The sequence below is a fragment of the Artibeus jamaicensis genome, unplaced genomic scaffold, assembly GCF_021234435.1.
Source record: "Artibeus jamaicensis isolate MK-2021 breed Jamaican fruit bat unplaced genomic scaffold, CSHL_Jam_final contig_482, whole genome shotgun sequence".
Taxonomy (NCBI): Eukaryota; Metazoa; Chordata; class Mammalia; order Chiroptera; family Phyllostomidae; genus Artibeus; species Artibeus jamaicensis.
The window spans coordinates 13,337,568-13,357,679 of NW_026521857.1; the positions used below are offsets into that span (position 1 = coordinate 13,337,568).

A 20,112-nucleotide genomic window follows, 5' to 3' on the forward strand; every position below is an offset into this window, starting at 1 on the left:
CTGTCTGTAAAATCAACAAATACAATTTTTTAAAAGAGTTTATGTATTTATTTTTAGAGAGAGTGGAAGGGAGGGAGAAACATCAATGTGTGGTTTCCTCTCACATGGCCCCCACTGGGGACCTGGCCCACAACCCAGGCATGTGCCCTGACTGGCAATTGAACCAGTGACACTTCTGTTTGCAGCCCACACTCAATCCACTAGGCTACACCAGTCAGGGCAACAAATGCAAATTTTAAAAAAATCACTATTATGTTCTCCTAAGTCTTTTTGCTGGGTTTGAATATACTCATTTCCTTCACACTGGTCCTCACAGGAGAAGGTTAAAAGTATATTTATAAGCAGCCTGGTTGCTTTCTGCTGAGCAGGCTCCAGCTTGTTTCTGCAAGCGTGGCCCATGGAGACCACTACAGGACTCCACCCGGCAGGAGCAGGCAGGGAGCAGCCCCCCTGGCCGCACACGCTGCCCTCAGCTGCAATAGGAAGCAGAGGGCCTGTCTCCCTCTCCCTGCTCAGTCACCGTGGGCTCTCTGGCTACTACAACCCCTGCCTTTTTTACAAGTATTGTTGCCAAGGGGAGAGCTCCACCACTCCATATCTGGGCCCTCCCTCCCTCCCTCCCTCCCTCCTTTCTTTCTTTCTTCCTTTCTTCCTTTCTTTCTTTCTTTCTTTCTTTCTTTCTTTCTTTCTTTCTTTCTTTCTTTCTTTCTTTCTTTCTTTCTTTCTTTCTTCCTCTCTCTCTCTCTGTTACATATATTAAAAAGCAAGGATTGGGGGAGTGATTTAATTGTGAGTAATTTTAACTCTTATTAAATTCTTACTGCCATTTTTATCCACATTTTGATCATTTATTATCAGTTTCAGAAGTTTTTGGTGGTGAAGGGGAAAACTAGTGTAATTTATCTGTATCTATCTATTCGGTGACTACATATATTCATTGAGAACCTTCTAAAAGGTTGGTACTGGGACACAGCAGTAGAAAAACAGGACCCGACTCCTGTCTCCATGGAGTGTGCAGTGTAGGATCAGAAAAAGATTCTTTTGGTTTGTATTTTTGAATGAGGGAGATCTCAACTTACCTAGTGATCTGAACCCATCCATAGGAGTTTTTCTTCTTCCCTCTACTTATCACAGAGGAATTAGCCCTTATCCCTTTAAAAGCCCGTCTCTACTTCCACCTTGGGACTTAGACATCACCCCTCCCTTACTCTCTCTCTCTCTCTCCTACATCACCCACCTCTGTCTCTGTCTTGGCGATTCCTTTCAGCACGTACATGTGCTCCAATATTTCGCACCTTCAAACCCCTTTCCTTGACCCAGGTTTCCCTCTCCAGCTACTGCTCTATTCCTTTGTAGCCAGCCCTTCACAACAAAACTCCTTGAAAAGAAATCCTCTAGGCCCGATGTGTCTGATGCTGGAAAAAGTGTGGACGTGTTTGGAACAGCTGTGAGTGTCACGGCAGAGAGACGATAAGCGCGAGAGAGCGCTTTCCGGAGCGGTAGGCACTGAGATCAAAGCCCTCAGCAAATATTTTGATAGGAGGCAGCGGTGTGATAGCAAAGCGGGCGCTGATCTCCCCTCCGAGGACCTGCGCTGGCTCCTGGCTCCGAACCTTCTCTAGACGACTTGGCCTCCATCAACCGCGTCTTTGAGCCTCTGGGTTCTCATCTCTCAAAAGGAAGTCGTGCTATCTCTTTTATAAGTTTGTTGTGACAATAAAACTGGGTTCCTGAAAGTGAAACAAATGTTAGGAAGCATTATTTCCTAACAGTAATATTTCTCTGCTCCATTTTTAAAAAGGGGTTTACTGAAGTCCGGGTTCCTCCAAAATCAAGAGCCTGAGCCCAGGCCAGCTGGCTTGGTCCCTGTTTGGTCCATCTGGGACTGTAATCTTGGGGAGCAGGACTGGGGAAGAGGAGCAGGTGGGGAGGGAGGGAGGGAGGAGAGTCCATTACAAAGTGTGTTACGAAATTGGTCAAAACTGGTGGTGCCTGGTGCTTGATCCCATGGGACCTTCCGAGGAGCCTGATGAAATAGCTCAGAGCTGTCTCCTCGGGGGACTAAGTGGGGAAGCATCTAGCCCCCATTCCCATCTCTATCGCTCAAAGGTAAGCCACTGGGGGCTGACTCCCTCTCTCTTCAGAGTTGCACACTTTGAGTGACAAGTAGACCTCAGGGAGTAAAAGAAAGGGGAAAGGTGTGGGATGAGGAAAAACCAGGTCAGGCTGTAGCTTTGAAACTTACTGGGAATGGGTTCCTGTAGCAATGGCTGCAGTGAGGTGGGTCAGAAGGATCTGAAACGGTGCACATGACCCAGCCCTAGCAAACAAAAATGCAAACAAGAAAATGATGATAAGGCTTGACTTTCATATTTATAGCAGGTACTGTATACCAACTTTTTGCAGAAAGAGAGGGTAAGGCTTAGTTGTTTTTTAACCCTAATATCCCAGGTTCTATCTGTTTCTGTGATATTAAAAAATGTAATCCCCAAGTGCCCCACCTGGCTTTTGGCACCAAATTATAGCTAGAGACAGTGTGACCTAATTCAAAGACATTCGGACCAAGGTCTTGGGCAAACTGCTAAATTTCGCTGGTGAGGCAGAGGCAGAGATTGTGGGCTAACTCGCTACCAACACTCCCCTTCCTCCCTACACTCTAGTGTGTTTGTGGGGGTGTGTGTGGGGGATTCATTATAACCTAGGAAGAGTTCATTGTACTAGGATGAATTCTCATCGGTGAGGCATTGTTAGTGGGGGTGCGCGGCAGCGCCACAGTGGAACGTGTTGAGAAGTGCATCAGCGGACTCTTCAAACATAGACCGCTCTTCACAAACCTGAGTTGAGAAGACACGAACTAGCTGGATGTGAGAAGCTCAGGGAGAACTTTCAGAGACCGAAGATACTAGAGCATGTTTAGAAGTTAATGCAATGAATTCGTGAGAGCAAAATTACTTAAACCACTTTTTTAAAGGTGCAACTCTTTCTAAGAAATATATTTTCTTAGTCATGCTATGACTCAGTATGTGCTCTGTACTCATACAATTCAAACAATGTCTTTTACTATGTAGAATGGGCTGTAACAATTTCTATTTCTAAGCTTTTATATTAATTATATTATAAAAGTATGCTAGACTTAATGCTAAATTTAACAAATTCAAACAAGGCAAAGGTAGATATAGTAAAAACTAAAATTCCTCCTTCATACCTGCCATCTTTCCAAATTCCATTTCCCAACTCAGAGTATTATTGGGAATTAACAATTTGATGTACATACATTCTTCGAAAACATTTTTTCTGTATTTACATTGTATATAAATACATACACAGTTGGTTTTTGTTATGTTTTGTTTTTATGATTTTATTTATTTATTTTTAGAGATGGGGAAGGGAGGGAGAAAGAGGAAACATCAGTGTATGGCTGCCTCTTGTGCACCCCCCTACTGGGGACCTAGCCTACAACCCAGGCATGTGCCCTGACTGGGAATCCAACCAATGACACTTTAGTTCCTAGGCCTGCACTCAATCCACTGAGCCACACCAGCCATGGCTGATTTTGTTTTTTGTTTGTAAATGTTATCATATATTCTCTACTGTTTTGAAACTTGATTTTTTTCTCTCTGTTGAAGGGTTCTTTTTTTATGTCAGTACATTATTATCTACCTAACTTATTCTTTAGAAAGATTTGTAGCTTTCTATTGTATTAATATACTATGATTTCTTTTTATCCTCACCCTAGGAAATGTTTATTAATTTGAGAGAGAGAGAAACATTGATCAATTTGCCTCCCATACATCCCCTGACCACTGACTGAACCCTCAACCCAGGCATGTGCCCTGACTGAGAACAGAACAAACAGCCCTTTGGTGTATGGGACAATGCCCCAACAGATTGAGCTACCCAGCCAAGGCTGTACTATGAATTATTTAAAGCATTTCTCTATTGTAGTACAGAGATTATTCTTAATTTTTTATATTTTCAAATGACACTACAGTGAGTGCTGCTATAGGTATGTGAATATTTTTAGGAAAAGAAAATTGTGGAAATGAATAGATAAAAACAGTCTGATAGATATCACCAGATTAACTTCCTTAAAGGCTAGGTCAGTGTGTATGCCAATGATAGTCCGTTTGTCAATTTTATTTTTATTTCTTGGTTTTAGTTCTTGCTTTGTAAGGTCTTTCCCATTATGAAAATTAATAACACTCTCCCATAATTCCATTTAGTACTTTTATAACTTAGTTTTGCATTTAACACACAGTTTTTAAAAATCTATCTATTTTTAAAATTTATTTATTTATTTATTTTTAGAGAAAGTGGAAGAGAAGAAGAAAGAGAGACAGAGAAACATCGACTGGTTGCTTCTCGTGTGCTCCCTGACTGGGACCAAAGCCACAACCCAGGCATGTGCCCTGACCCAGAATCCAACTAACAACCTTTTGCTTTGAAGGATGACACCCAACCAACTGAGCCGCACCTCTCAGGGTAAAAATTCTATCCATTTTTTTTGAATTGGTGAAAAGTAGAGATAAAACTTAATTTTTTCCAAATGGATAGGCAATTTTTCTAACATCATCTGTTAAAGAATATTTTTTCCCAGTGTTTGAAATGTTGCCTTTATCATATAGGGTTTTTATTTCTAAAAATTTTATTTTATTTCTGAACCCTTTAATCTTTATTGTACTTTTCCATTACCATTTAGGCCCCTATACCCTTCCCCACCACACTGTTGTCCATGAGTCCTTTTTCTTTTTTGCAGAATCTCACCACCTCCTAGCGCCCACTCTGCCCATGGTCCGTGCCATTGATACACAGTGTATCATGCATTCCAGCAATAATTTCACATTGTTTAATTAGTAGTAGCTTTAGAGTTTGTTTGATTACTGACAGAGCAATATTGCCCAGTTGTTTTGTTTTTCTCATTTTCTTGGTTATTCTTGTGTACTTACTTTTATGGGCAACGTTTATAATTTTTATGTTCTATTTTGAAATACTTTAGTGCTTTTGGACATGATTTGCTTATATTTTCCGTATGAAATGTTGTCAAAGTCATCTATATGCAGCAAGGCATAGAGGAGAAGATCAGATGTTTGAGGAGAGTGAAGGTATGAAATAATTATTATGGAAAGTAGGAGAGTTAGCTTATCACATTGTCCTGCAGATGCGTGGGCAACCAAACATGTATAACAGCATCTACCTGCAGTTTGGCTGATCTTTCTCGTCAATGCCCAGCTGCCCAGGAGCAGGCGTGAAGAATGACGGCGTCGGGCTCTCTCTGGGGTTGGGTGTGGCTAAGACGAGCTTCACAGAGGGACAGAGGGGAAAAGAAATGAGGACATTTTTATATCTTTGTCTTCCTTTCAGTAAAGATAGAATAGAAATAACTGTGTTTCCTAATCGCAATTTTGAATATTCCTATTCAAATAGGAATATTTGTGAGTAAATAGAGGCTCAACTTTTTTGTTTTGTTGTTGTTTTGAACATTTTAATAAAATGAAAATGTTAAGATGTAGGAAAGAAAGTTAAATTGTGACTGACACTTGTATTATATAAATAATTATATTGTGTGTGTATATACATATATCTATATAAAATCATGTTGTAATAGAGATATTTTACTTGCAACAGAAGAGCACTTTTGCTGTAAACTCCTATTTTTTGAGTGTGTATATATTTCCCTAACATTTTCTTTGGTACTAAACATTCTCAAATGCTTCCCAGGGGGACCTGGAAATGTTGGTACATATCCATTTGGCAGTTTAGGGATTTGTTAGAGTGTGGGAAAATTCTGAGGTTATTTTCAGGTTACGACATTTGAATACTTCTTTGCAGGTCCAAATAAGAGTTTCTTTTAAAAACTGTAAGGATATCATAGTCTTGATCCTCCACTGAGAGGAGAAACTGATGCTATCCATAAAGAAGTATCAATCAAAATAAAATCCTGAGTAAGAAAATTGAAGACCTAATATACAGATGAAATGTAAAAAGTCTACTAATGTTTCAAATTGTTTATTGGTTTATTATATTTTTCTTTACTTAGATAAAGTTAAAGCACTATTAAAGAGGGGGGTCATGCCCTGGCCAGGTAGCTCAGTTGGTTAGAGCATCATCCTTATACACCAAGGTTGTGGATTCGATCTCTGGTCAGGGCACGTATAAGAAGCAGCCAATGAATGCATAACTAAGTGGTTAGAAACACAACAAATCAGTGTTTCTCTCTCTCTGTCCTTCCCTCCCTTTCTTCTGTCTAAAATCAATAAATAAAAAAATTTGAAAAGAAGGTGGTCCTAGGGGATATGACCATGGAGGTGACCATGGATATGATGGATGTAACATGGATGTCATAAACCAAACTTTTCCCTGTTTTCCTCTCTGTGAATTCGAGCTTCAGCAGGGCGAGTCTCTGTTTCAGCCAGAGGAAATAACTCAGAGCATCTCCTCAGAGGCTCTTGGGATGCTCCCCTGTGCCCACCACAGCTCTCTTAGCCTGACTGCCTTGTTGGTGAGGAAAGACGCCCAGGAGCTGTAGTAACTTTAATGACACGCAGGGCTTGCCTACTGCAAAAAAGGACATGATGCCCTGTATGGTCAGTAAATGGCCTCAGCCAAAGGCATCTGGCTGCTGCCTTGATAGTTCCCATCAGCTGTCAGTGCACAGCTTCATATCTTGATATCATTTTAGATGAGTTGTTGTTGTTCCAGTCTAGATTCCTGCTCATTTTTAAAAATTTATTTACTTTTAGAGAGAGGGGAAGGACAAGAGAAAGAGTAGGAAAGAAACAGCAAAGTGTGAGAGATACATTGATTGGTTGTCTCACACTCACCCCTAACTAGGGGCCCAACCCAGGCATGGGCCCTGACTGGGAACTGAACCTTTGGTTTGCAGGCCAACGCTCAGTCTGCTGAGCCACCCCAGCCAGGGCATGACTGCATTTTTCAGGAGCTGCCAGCAACCTCCCATTCTGCTGCTGTGTATGATCAGTCACGATTTATTCTCTGAACTTTGAGGGAAGGCAGTAAAAATAAATTTGAAACATCAGTATGTTCTTGGCATGTACCACCAGTTAGAAAATTCACACTTCAGAATCTGACTTCTATTGCTACCCACTATCTCTATCCAATCATAAGTCCAGTCAATTTTACCTTAAAATATATTTCTTATATCCATCCCCTCCTATCCACTGGCAATGTCAAGTTTTTAGTTCAAGTCTCCATCATTGCTTATCTGGTTCATTATCAAAGCCAGTTAACTAGTTTCTCTCATCTTTTGAAAATGTACACCTACTCATAGTACTTCTCTCCTGAACAATTTTCTATGGCTTGTCTGCCCAAATGGCTGACGTAAATTCCTTCAAGTTCTGGTCCTTAGCCATGTTCCTTGCCTCATCTTCTGTCATTCTCTCATTGGTGCTCTGTGCTCCTACCACATAGAATTGTCAGCACTTCCAGTGTTGTTGTTTTGCCCAGTGGTGAAATTCAAAATATCTCAAGAACACCCACCAGAACGAAGCCCATGCCCACTCCGAACTAATGCATTGGGACATTCTGCTGAATGTCAGCTCTGGCTGCAGTTTCCGGCACCTTGATCTTGATTCTCCTCCTGAGGAACTTCTGCAGATCCTTCACAAGATCCAGAGAAGACTAGCCTTTAAACAGTGTTAGAGGTAAGGGACAGTACCATTTAGAAAGGTTTGTGGACCTTGGTCACACCACGACTAACATTTCCAGTATCTATGCGGAGCCTGAAGTATTTGCACAGTAGTCACTATTTGCAGGACCTTGAATGACCTTTTATATTTCTGTGATGTGCTCACAGAAACTACTGCCTCCTCTCTGGTTGCTTAATAAATAGTTTTACCTGCTTTTGTTTCTCAGAATTTAATCAGCAAGAGACACCTACCTCTCCCACAAGCCCATCAGCAGATCAGTTTTTTAACCAGGCTCAATCTTTTTATTTCCGTGCTGACTAGGAAACATTATGTCCTGAACTGACTGACCTACAATTACAAGGAAAAGTTCCAATATCTTCTCTGACAAGAAAGGAAATAATACATGTTTTTCTTCAGTCCCAGTAAGGGTTGTGTAAACTACTCAGCATTAATTCTATTTCCTTCATCAGCATCATTAAGAATTTATTGCCCTGGCTGGCGTAGCTCAGTGGATTGAGCGCAGGTCTGCAAAACAAAAGATCGCGGTTCAAGTTCCAGTCAGGGCACATGCCTGGGTTGCAGGCCAGTTCCCAGCAGGGGACCCATAAGAGGCAACCATACATTGATATTTCTCTCCCTCTCTCCTTCCCTTCCCCTCTAAAGATAAATAAATAAAATCTTTAAAAAAAACGATTTATTATCAAGTTGCTGTTCAATGCAAAACATTAGGCTGGCACTGAGTGACATGTAAAGAAGTAACTGACACAATCCCTGCTCTCCATGAGCTGACGGTCTGCAGTTGAGAAAAGACGAGATAAGACATGAACAGTCGCAATAATAATAACTTTCACCAAACGAATTCATTAGCATTACCGCCAAATCATAAACACCATGGCTATTAAGGGGAAGGAGGGCCCGTGTTGTTCCTTCAGGTAGGTGAGGCTCTCTGGAGGAGTTGGGTCTTGAGCTGAAAGGAAGGGGAGCAGTTTCAACACTGTCCCAGCGGGAGGAGCAGTGTAGGCTACGGGCGTAGGTAACACAGAACAGGGTCAAGCAGGGCCTTGACCTTGAGATGAGGCCAGAAAAGTAGTTGGGCTGGAACTGAAAAGAGAATTTTGCCAGGAGGGGGCATCTGTGGTTTAGAACAGGAGTCTTAGAGTTTTATTTAGCAGGAGCTTGACATAACCCACTTAAAAAATATTAACCAGGCCGTAGTAGTGTTACCGAACAAGAGGAGGTCCGAGGGAGGGGCAATACAATATTCGGCCCACCTAGAGATGCCCAAAACTGCTATACAACAGGGGCCCCTCCCGACAACCAAAATACTAAAATCTACTGGGCCCTTCTGTCCGCCGCCAATTGGAAACACATCTCTTAATGCCAGAGATTTGTGAAAAGGAAACAAAAATGTTTATTTAATGCTATTCAGGCCTAATGCCACCACTAAAATATCAAAGTCCTTTAGGTTATACACCTACACCCACACAGCACTCCCTTCTCCCACTGTCCCAACTCCGGGTACCGTAAATCAGGAAAAGAGCACACATCTTTTTTTCAGGCCGCTGGCACCGTCAGCTGTGTCACCGTGCAGGCAGGATCTCGAGTTAATCCAAAGTACTGTGGTACCCTCTCATGGTCCACTGGCAAGAGTCCTTTGTACCCAGTTCCAGTCAAAGTCTCTGTTGCTTTTCAGGCCCCGCGGCCAAAGGGGGCACCCCAAAGCCGCGTGGGCCTCTTCTACCAAAGCTGCAGGAGTCCGCACTCCACCAAAAGTATGTGGCTGTCTTCTTCACCTGGCTGCAGGGATCTCCATTCTGGCAAAGCTGCGTGGTTTTTCCCTTTCACCTGGGAAAGAGGGGGTTCCACACTCTGCCAAAACCACGTGGCTCCCTCTTTCACCTCACCAACAGGGGGTCCTCACTCTGCTGAAACCGCGTGGCTCTCTCTCCATCTGGCCAAGCGGGGGGGACCCTTCATGTCTCGGAGCCAGTCTTTTCCAAGCTCCCACCCAGGCCATCTCGCTCAGGAGCGCAGCCCCTTGTTACATTCTGAGTCCAAGCCCTTCTCACTCAGGAGAGCAGCCCTTAGTTCCTATCTTGAGTCCCTGCCACTCAGGAGGGCAGCCCCTAGTTCCATCTTGAGACCTCCCAGTTCCATCCTGAGTCCCCGCTAGTTCCTTCTTTCAGGAGAGCAGCCCCTAGTTACCATCACAGTCTCTGCCACAACCCTCCCCCTCCTCCTTTCTGCCTGGCTCCAAACTTGGCCACTGCTATTTAACATATCTATGAAACCAGTTAAAGGTTATAGATATGTTAAATAACCATTCCTCCGGAGGTTAGCTCCAAAACTGTTGCTATGCAAAATAGCTCTCAATGGCCTGGCTCCATTCTTTCTTCCCCCTGTGGGGGGGGGGGTGAGGACATCTTATATGTCTCTCCAATATTCCTATACACTTTGAATTCTGGACACTTTTCTAAATCTTTTTGGGGGGCCCCCCTGTCTGCACCCTGTATCAGTAGCTAGCAAGCAGTTGTGCTGGAAAGAAACGTAGGATAATGGAAAACAGCAGGGATGGGGGTCAGGTATTGAGTTGGGTCTGGTTCTGCCACTTTCTCTCTGGGTGGTCTTGGGCCAGTTACTTAATCTCAAAATCTCCATTTAATCAGCAATAAAAATAGAAATAATACCTTCTTCTAAAGGTTATTATGGGAATAATAATGTTTATATTTAATTCATTGTCTCATCTAATCTTTACAGCAATGTTTTATTGTGGTAAAATGTAAAAACCATAAAATTTACTAATTTACCCATTTAAAAAAATATTTTATTTTTATTCTCAGAAAATGGGAAAGGGAGAAAAAAAGAGGGAAAGAAGCATTGATATGCAAAGAGATACATCAGTCTGTTGCCCCTCACATGCCCCCAACTGGGAACCTGGTCCTCAACCCAGTCATGTGCCCTGACTGGGAATCAAACCAGCAACATTTTGGTTTGTAGGCCAGCAGTCAGTACACTGAGACACGCCAGCAAGGGCCCATTTTACCCATTTATTTTTTAAGATTTTGTTTATTTATTTTGAGAGAGAGAGAAGGGAAGGAGAAAGAGAAGGAGAGAAACATCAATGTGTGGTTGCCTCTTGCGTGCCCTCAGCTGGGGACCTGGCCTGCAACCCAGGCATGTGCCCTGAGTAGAAATTGCACCAGCAACCCTTTGGTTCGTAGGCCAGCACTGAATCTACTGAGCCACACCAGCCAAGGCCATTTTACCCACTTTTAAGTATATAGTTCAGTAGTCTTAAGTACATTCACGCTGTTGTGTAATTGTCACCACCACCCATGTCCAGAATGTTTTTCATCTTTCCAAAGTTAATCTCAATATCCACTAAAGAATAACTTCCCATTCCTAGCCTTTGGCAACCACCTTCGTATTTTTTGTCTCTATGAATTCGACTACTCTAAGTACTTCATACAAGTGGAATCATACGGTACACATCATTTTGCATCTGGCTTATTTCATTTAGCACTGTGTCTTCAAGGTTCATCCATGTTGTAGCATGTTCCACAATTTCCTTCCCTTTTAAGGCTGAATAATATTCCATTAAATACTTACACCACTCTTTTATCACAAGAAAATTGCACTTGGATATGTGCACTTGGATATGTTTACTTGTTAAGAATAACAACCAGGAAAATACAGAAGTAGGATTCGAGCCAAGCAATCTGATCCCACAACACATTCTTATTTCCCCTGTATATCCTGCCTCCTGTAGGTAAAGGGCCTACCACTGCACCTGGCCCCGGGGGGAAGGAGGCTATTGCAGGAAAACAGTCTATTGTTATTGATTATCTAGCACCACTTTCTTGGCTCATCCTGATAACACAATTCCTTTCTTCCTTGTGGAAATTTTTCTGTGATTGTACCACCTGCCTATATAAGGGTCAGAAAAGTAAGCATGTTACCTAGGCCAGGCCAGTCAGTCTTACACTCCTCCACTGGGACTGATTCAGGAGGTCACATGCGTGCAATCAGAGTCTTCTCTGGTGCTACTAGGAGCTTTGAGTCAGAGATCATAGCTGTGGTCTACTTTAATATTAGCAGGAAAGCCCTGGCTGGTGTGGCTCAGTAGATTGAGCACTGGCCTGCAAACCAAAGGGTTGCCAGTAGATTCCCAGTCAGGTCACATGCCTGGGTTGTGGGCCAGGTTCCTAGTAGAGGGTGCACAAGAGGCAACCATACGTTGATGTTTCTCTCCCTTTCTTTCTCCCTCCTTTCCCCTCTGTCTAAAAATAAAATACATAAAATCTTTTAAAAAACTAAAATAAAATTAGCAGGAAGATGGTGAGAGAGATGTGTCCTGAGCAGTCACCTGACCCCTAGATTTGGACACGTCTGAAACTAAGTTCCTCCACCACTTTCCAGATACATGATCCAGTACATTCCTGGTTTTTGCTTTTAAACTAGTTAACGTTGAATTTGTTTAACTTACAAGACAAGAAACTTGACTAACACACCGGGTCAAACTGCCCTAATGGAAATGGAAAGAAAGAAGCTGATGAGAAGCATTGTGAAGCGGTGTGGTGTGAGGGAAAGGAAAAGTCAAGAGTTCTTCCAAGTTTTGGATACCCGATGGCCAAGAATAATTCTATTACTGAAAAAGCAGAAGAAGTTGCTGTCTGGGGTATAGAAGAGAGAATTGCTGGTATCCCAGGAGTCCCAAATGCCATCTATCTTCCGAAGATAAAATGTACATCATTTAGGATTCCTAACACTTCATCCTCTTCCAGAATCTCAAATTCATGATGTATCCAAAGGCCCATTGGTGTAGGGATTTTGGACTCTAACCTTTATTCTTCATCCCCACTCAGTAAACTCATGTGAATTCTCATTCCAAATACAACGTATTCACTAACCTGCTCATTCATTCATGTAACACATACTTGCTGAGTGCTTACTATATGTCAGGTACTATGCTAGGTGCTGAAGATACAGTGATGAGAACATAAACACGGTCACCAATCCTCTTTAAGGATTGTGTGATCTGGTGAAGAAAACAAACACAGGTTTGATGATCACACGAAGGAGTATAATGCGAAATTGTATTAAGTGCTATGAAGAAAATGGAGTTGCGTAAGAGTATGGGGGTTGTCTAATTTAGATGGAAGGCAGTGAGGTCATTAAAGGACAGCTCTCTAGGGGAACAACTAAGCTGAGGCCAGGATGAGAGATCAGCACTGAAATGGAAAGGAAGGTGGAAACCAGAGGAGTTAGTCTCACCCACCGGGAAGAAACCAGTGATTCACTCCTTAGGAATGTGAGGCAGGGAGAGTTGAAACTGGTTTCTTTGAAGTGGAGCTACGCAGGGCCCCGGGAGCAGGGGGTGGGCAAATAAATGAGGTATTATAGGGCCCCTGCCACCTGTCGGCTAGTCACCTCTCAGCGACTCTGCTCATTCATTTGTTCATTTGTTTACTCATTCAAGAAATACTTATGGTATGCCCAGAGGTAGTGGCATTATGCTAAATGATGAGGATTCAGGAAAAAAAAAAAAGACAATCTCTAGTTCTCAACAGGAAAGAAAAAGCACTTCTTCAAATGGCTCCAAAAGACACCTAGATCTTTCCCTTGGGGAATCCATTAGACACGGACATATGGGTGTATTTACTAAGCCTTCTTTCTCTAAGTACTCACCCCTAGCAGACTCCTACACTTTTTTTCCCTCAGAGATTTAAATATAATCCTAGCAGGAGCAAAGCTCCTTACCCACATAAAGCTGAGAAAGAGATCACATGGGCCAACATGGCAGACGGACACCAAACACAGAGTGGCTGCCCAGTCCCTCCAGATAAACATAAGGAAAGGTCATCCAAACACAGGAAGACAGCCGTCCCCTTCCCTTTTCCTTTACCCCCTCCTCCTCCTCCCCCTGGCTCCCTTATCCCCAGAGGGTGGACTCAGCCTTTCCCAAAGTTTATTCTGAGAGCTCCAGGCTCCCACAGTGGAACGTGCTGCGGACATGGGAATACAACAGCCCAGCCAACAGGGAAAACCAAAAATATAAACGGAGAGATTTAATAGATTCCTCTCTCTCTCCTAAAGTTGCAGCAAAATGTCTGCTTTTACTGATCTTTATGTGTCGGCTTTTCTTGGGAGGAGGTCCTCTGAAGTTGGTTGCATTTGTCAGCAAACACTTCGCATAGAAAATTGTTAAGCCCTTTCTTAGGATTCCAGTGCTGCTGACTTGAGCCACTAAAAAAAATGCAATAAAACATTAGGAAACAAAGTCCAGAAAGCCTGACATCTCAAACACTGGCGATGAGTTTAACAAGAGCACAAACAACACTAAAGCTGCAAGAAAAAAAATTCCAAGGCTAAATTTCTTTTAAATTCACTATTGGAATTTTATTAAAAAACCAGGAACCGGGAGCTCATAAATAGGAAGTCATTTTATCTTTCCCTGACGTATTCTGATCAAAACAGCGGTGAGAACCTATGCTCCGGTTTTTCTTCTCCACTTAGGAGAAGAGGTTAATACTACGGCATTGTGTGCCTCAATGATCATAAACCAGCGCGTGTGATGAAATGTTGAGCACTAATTTCAAAACAGACACAGTGTTTGAAAGCAAAGCATAATGGTGACCTTTCTCATTAGCTGTTGCTCAAACAAAGATATGTTCCAGCAATATCCGATGCTTCCTTCCTGCCAGGGCCTCCACCCAGGGCGATTTAAAACACTTGTGTTACATCCAAACTCAGTTTTGAGGATGTGGTGGAGTTGAGTTTCAGCAGCATTTGTGTTTATGGTTTATTATTACTTTCTAAAATTTTAAAATGTTTTATATTGTTTTGTTTTCATAAATTTATTGTTGCAAGTTAGATTTCCAAGATTAACTATGTGAAGCCATGTAAATGGACTTATTATATATACTTATTTACTCTTCTCCATCTGTCTATTTCTGTAGCAAACAGCATCATAGGTTCTTGACATAAAAACAGATTTAGGCCCTGGCTGGCATAGCTCAGTGGATTGAGCTCGGGCCTGTGAACCAGACAATCGCGGTTCGATTCCCAGTCAGGGCACATGCCTGGGTTGCAGGCTGGTTCCCTGCAGGCCGGTTCCCAGCAGGGGATATGCAAAGGGCAAGCATACATTGATGTTTCTCTCCCTCTCTCCTTCCCTTCCCCTCTAAAGATAAATAAATAAAATCTTAAAAAAAAACCCCAAAAAACCCAGATTTATCCCATTGCTCCTTGGTAAATGGTTATGAATATGTTATGTGCAAAAAAAACAAACAAAAACAATTATTAAGGACTATGCCTTGTTTTCTATAAAATACTATAAACACAAATATAAGGACAGGATGTAAGAAACAAAAAGAGAGAGATGGAGAAACTGCTTCAATGTAAGTAATCCTTGTTTTCATCATGACTTATGTTCCTAAATTAGATAATATATATTGAAAATGTCGGAGTCAAGGTGATTTTTCCATGGAATAATAAATAATGACCTGATGCTCAATTTTTATTAAAATGACCATAAATAGTCCAACTATAAAGGATATGAGCTGCTTGTATTTTCTACAATGGACATAATTTTATACTAGAAAAAAGGAGTATGTGTAATTTTTAAGTAATTTTACTTATTTTTATTGATAAAGCTTTCTTTATTTATAAAGCATACATGAGTTAAAAACGAACAACACATACATGAGTTAAAAATGAACAACACATTAATAAGTCACATGAAAGACCAGAGAGGTGGGTGACTCTGACTAACTTAAACCAGGTAGGGGCTGTACTGTACCTGAGAGTAGAATCTGTCACTTTTTACACTTTTGCTGAGAATGAAGAGCCCTTACTTTCCCAGAGAAATCTGGGCACCACCAGGAAAGCAGAGAGGGAATGGACAGCGGAGAGGCAGTTGATGGCCCTCCACTATAGTACTTCACAGGAGTCGTCACGAGGATTAAACAATATTGTGGACACAGGACAGTTTGCACACTTCCTGGTGCACATAAGTGCTCAAAGGCTGGGCTGAGACCCAACTGAAAGGTCAATCTCAGTTTTTCCAGAGAACTTGGCCTATGGACTCTGGAAGAATCTGTCTTCCCAGAGGGTCATGAGATGACAGTAGGTGGGCTCAGAGCTGCCAGTCACCATTTTTTCTATATGGAGCCATGTGGAGAAAGTCTGTTTATTACAAGAGACATTAAGGAATAGAAACCTCTAAGAAAACTTAGGAAATGAAGGAAGAGAGCCCTGATAGTGTCTTCCAAATGATGAATCCAGGTATGTCTGAGACATCACTTTCCTTGGACCCCCAACCTCAGTTATATGAGCCAATAAATTCCTTTCATTTTAAGCTAGTTTGAGTTTAGTTTTTATTACTTATAAGTGAAAGGGTGCATGATAATACACCTTTTAAATCCCAAGTTCAAGCATCCTGCTCTTTCCCACAGCTTGTCGTCTTTCTAGCTGGTTTGTTCAAGCACACCCTATCAGGGCTTCCAGGCCTCTAACAACTCCCCCTCTTTTCCGTGCGCATCAGTCTCCTCCTGCCTTCACTTTTCTCCCTTTGCAATGCAGATTTATGGTTCATCATTTCAAAAGCCTCCCTTGACTCCATGTGACAAAAATTCAATCCATGGAGCCTAATTAGCCTCTTTCTCCACACTTTAACACGAGTAATTAACAACACTAGAGAAAAATCACACGACAGGCAGAATGAGTTCTCCCTAAGTTCACGGTCATACCTCAAACGGACCCTTAGCGTGGTTTAGCAATCTTGCTATAATTCTCTCCTCGGCTTTCTCTTCTGTTCCCTGATGATAACACCAAACCTTTCATCACTCTCATCTCTCCCCACCTCCATCTCAACTGAGGATCTGTTTTAGAGACAAAAGGAAAACCATAAAACAATTTGCTAATATAACTCAACCTCTATTAGTCCTCTTTTCTTGTAATAGAGTTATGTTTCCCATTCATCTATGTGAGACTTGGATCTCATTCTCTCTCATCTTGTCAGAAGTCTGCACTACCAATTTGCCCTTCCCTAGCTTGTATCTCAGCCTCTGCTGTATAGCTCTATTAGCTTCTCAGAGTCACTTTTTATCCTCTACCTTTCTTGTGCTGGTGGGGCCTGGAGTCTGTATGAACTATTTGGCCAATGGGAAGCCCCAGCAAGAGATCTGGGAGAGGAAGGAGTCTGAGAGGATCATTTATTTCTCTGACTTCTTCCCCTCAAAGTCCGCTGGGGCTGGCTGTTTCTTTTGACCAAAGTCTTTGTCCTCTCAAAACAGCCCTCTCCTTTCTAGTTCTGGTAATTGCTTCCTCCCTTCAATTCTTTAAATCTAAGGTAATTGTTTCACTCTTTCTTGCCCCAGGGTACTCTACAATCTCTTTCAATTCCCTGTATTGTAACTACACCATTGTAAATACTCCCTTCTCGAAATTATCCTAATCCGAGTATTTTGTCTGTTTCCTACAGACTGACACCCTCTTTTTTGCTAATGGATTCTTCTCATCAGTTTATTAACATGCTTATTAAGTATCTAGCCTCACAGATCCTTAATCATTACTTTTATCTACTTTTTCTATCTTATAGTCTTTTTTTTTTAAGATTTTATTTATTTGTTTTTAGACAGAGAGGAAGGGAGGGAGAGAGGGAGAGAAACATCAATGTGTAGTTGCCTCTCACATGCCCCCCAACGGGGACCTGGCCTGCAACACAGGCTTGTGCCCTGACTGGGAATCAAACCGGTGACCCTTTGGTTCTCAGGCCAGCATTCAATCCACTGAGCCACACCAGCCAGGGCTCTAGCATATACTCTTGATCACATCCCAGATCTTGTCATCAATTGGGATTGTTCCATCTCTGAAAACTTGAACCCCAAACTCTGAGCACCATCTCTTAACCTTATCAATGCATATTTTTAAATTGCATCAAAAGTACTATTCCATCCCATCTCCAATTTCTGTCTCATCTTGTTCTCATTTCCTTCTCCAGGAAGTTTCAAAACAAAGGTACACCTGTTCAGTTCTTCTCTTGCTTTCCTCAGTTCCGTTTCTCTTCATTTTCTGTATACCCACCTCAAAAAATCTCAATCCTGGGTCAATCCAACTGTCCACCTTTTTGACCCTATACCCAACATCGATGGAGAGAAATGTGTGTTTGTACATGTTGATGTCACTCTTAAGGTTTCCAACCTCACCTCCAACCCTTCTGGGTGTCCACTGTCAACACCTTCTCTCTTTCTCCTCAGCAATATAATTTCAAACCTTCTTAAACTAAGATCTGCTCTTGCCATTTCACCTTTCTCACTTTAATCCGTTGTTATTTTTCTTCTTAAACTCTCTCCTCTCTTACATTCTAGGAAAAAATTATCTCCAGGCTTCATCTTATCTCCGCAATGTTGACATTTCCCCAGGGTTTCATTCTTTTCCCTTTTCTCACTTAAAGCTCCTTTCACCTCTCCAAATATTTTTATCCACTGCCAATGGTGACTAATGTGGACAACCTATACACTGATGGTCCCTAAATCTAAAGGTCAAACTGTGCTCTTAAATTCTAAATCAGCATATCTAGCTGCTGAGACTTTTGACTGTATGTCTGACCAGTACTCAGAACTCATCTGTTACAAATAAAATCACTAATATTTCTCTTTACATTACAATCTGTCCAAGTCCTCTCCCTTTATTGAATAGCATTGTTTTCCATCTTCTTAGTCACTGGACCTCAACTTTCTGCAGACATCTCTGACTTCCAGTCCACCAATTCTTATTCACTTGATCACCATACCTTTGTTGATTCTAATTTTTTTCCTCAATAGTTCCAAGATCTATTCATTCTCTGTTTCTTCTGATGTCATTATGTTTTTCTTAGAATATTACAAGAACCCTCTGACCAATCTCCGTAATTCTAATCTACCCATATCCCATACTACCAAAAGAATGATCATTCCAAAACAAAAGTCTTATCGTATTATTTCCCTTCTTAAAATCCTTTAGTGATTCTCCACTGTCCTGATGGCAAAATACAAACACACTAGCATGATATAATAAGCTCTAATAGTGGAAAGCCCTTTGGTTGCAAGAAACAAAAAAACAGTTCTGACCAACTCAAGAAAAAAAACCAGGATAGTTTATTGGGAAGGTATTGGAGAAGCCTGTGGAATTGGAGAAATTGAACAATCAAATGCTAAGGAGAACCCGAACCAGAGCAGCTCTGAGGATGCCAGCAACAGAAATTCAAACACCTTAACCAGGGCTACCACTCATGATGGTGCTGATTGTTCACTGTTGGCGGCGACCCTTCCGTCTATGAGATTTCACTAACGTGACTCAATTTAAAGATTCTCAGACCCAGTGTCCCTCAAGTCTAGTTTCAAAATTCCCAGAAATGATATTCTGATTGGCCTAACCTGGGTAAATCAGTTAATCTCTAGACTCATCATTGGAGGAGCAAATGACACAGGTGTGGGTGGCCCCTGGGGACTCTCACCTGTGCATGGGGCGTTCTCAGAAAACCAGGAACCATGGTGAGCTGAGAGTGTATCTAAGGGTTGCATGCTGTACTCTAGACTTCTTCTCAATTTTCTTTCTCCACTATTCCTCAAATCATATATTATTTTCCTTCCATGGTGTATGTAATGGACTGAATATTTGTATCCCCTCAAAACTAGTATGTTGAAGCCCTATTCTGAAACGTGACCATGAGAAAATAAATGATTGCTTTTTAAGCCACCTAGTCTGTGCTACTTTTTTATGGCAGCTTAAACTGTCAAAGAGAGTGTGCTATTATTTGCTGTCTCCCAAAACAGGTTGTGCTCTTTTAGACTATCTTGTCTTTGTGATTTACCTGGCCTTTTCACCCACTGTTCCCTGAGGCTTGAATTAACTTCTTCTCTTCACTAGCTCTTCTTCTTTATCTCACAAACACACACTCATCAGTTAGGAATCAACTTAAAGATGGAATCTTCCAGAAACCCTTCCTTGATCCTCCCAGCCTGAGTTTATGTCTCTCCTCCATATGCTCAGAGCTTCCAGAGCTGAACTTTAGCATAGCTCTTATTGTAATTCGCCATTACTAAACCTGTCTCTCCTACCAGCTTGTGAGGTTTTTGAGCTCAGGGGCTGGTGTTTTTTAAAATTTGTACCTGCCAAGGCAAACATAGCATCCGATTCATTGCTGATACTCAACATACACTCATGGAATGAATGACTGAAACTCATGGCTGCCCAGTTCCACACTCAGTCTGAACTCAGTAGCACACTATCTTCAGCCCTCTGTGCATTGCCTCTGTGCACAGCTGGTTGTGAATGTGTGACTCTTGCTCATACAAAAAAATTATGAAGAGCTAGAAGAAAATATTTTTGCCTTTTATTTTTGTACCACCCAGGACATCTTGCTTTATATTTTGTAACATATTAGGTAGACAATACTTTTTTGTTAAATAAGTATGGTTGACAA

At 41.8% G+C, this 20,112-nt stretch overlaps 1 long non-coding RNA gene across 3 annotated transcripts in view; it reads left to right on the top strand.

The window, feature by feature from the left end:
- Positions 1-2,001: 2,001 nt before the first annotated feature.
- Positions 2,002-20,112, top strand: part of LOC128627878 (uncharacterized) — a 46,181-nt gene continuing 28,070 nt past the window's right edge. For all 3 annotated transcript variants that reach the window (XR_008392171.1, XR_008392170.1, XR_008392169.1), the window contains exons 1-2: positions 2,002-2,109; positions 4,309-4,482. This is a non-coding gene — a long non-coding RNA (uncharacterized LOC128627878). The remainder of the gene's footprint in view (positions 2,110-4,308; positions 4,483-20,112) is intronic.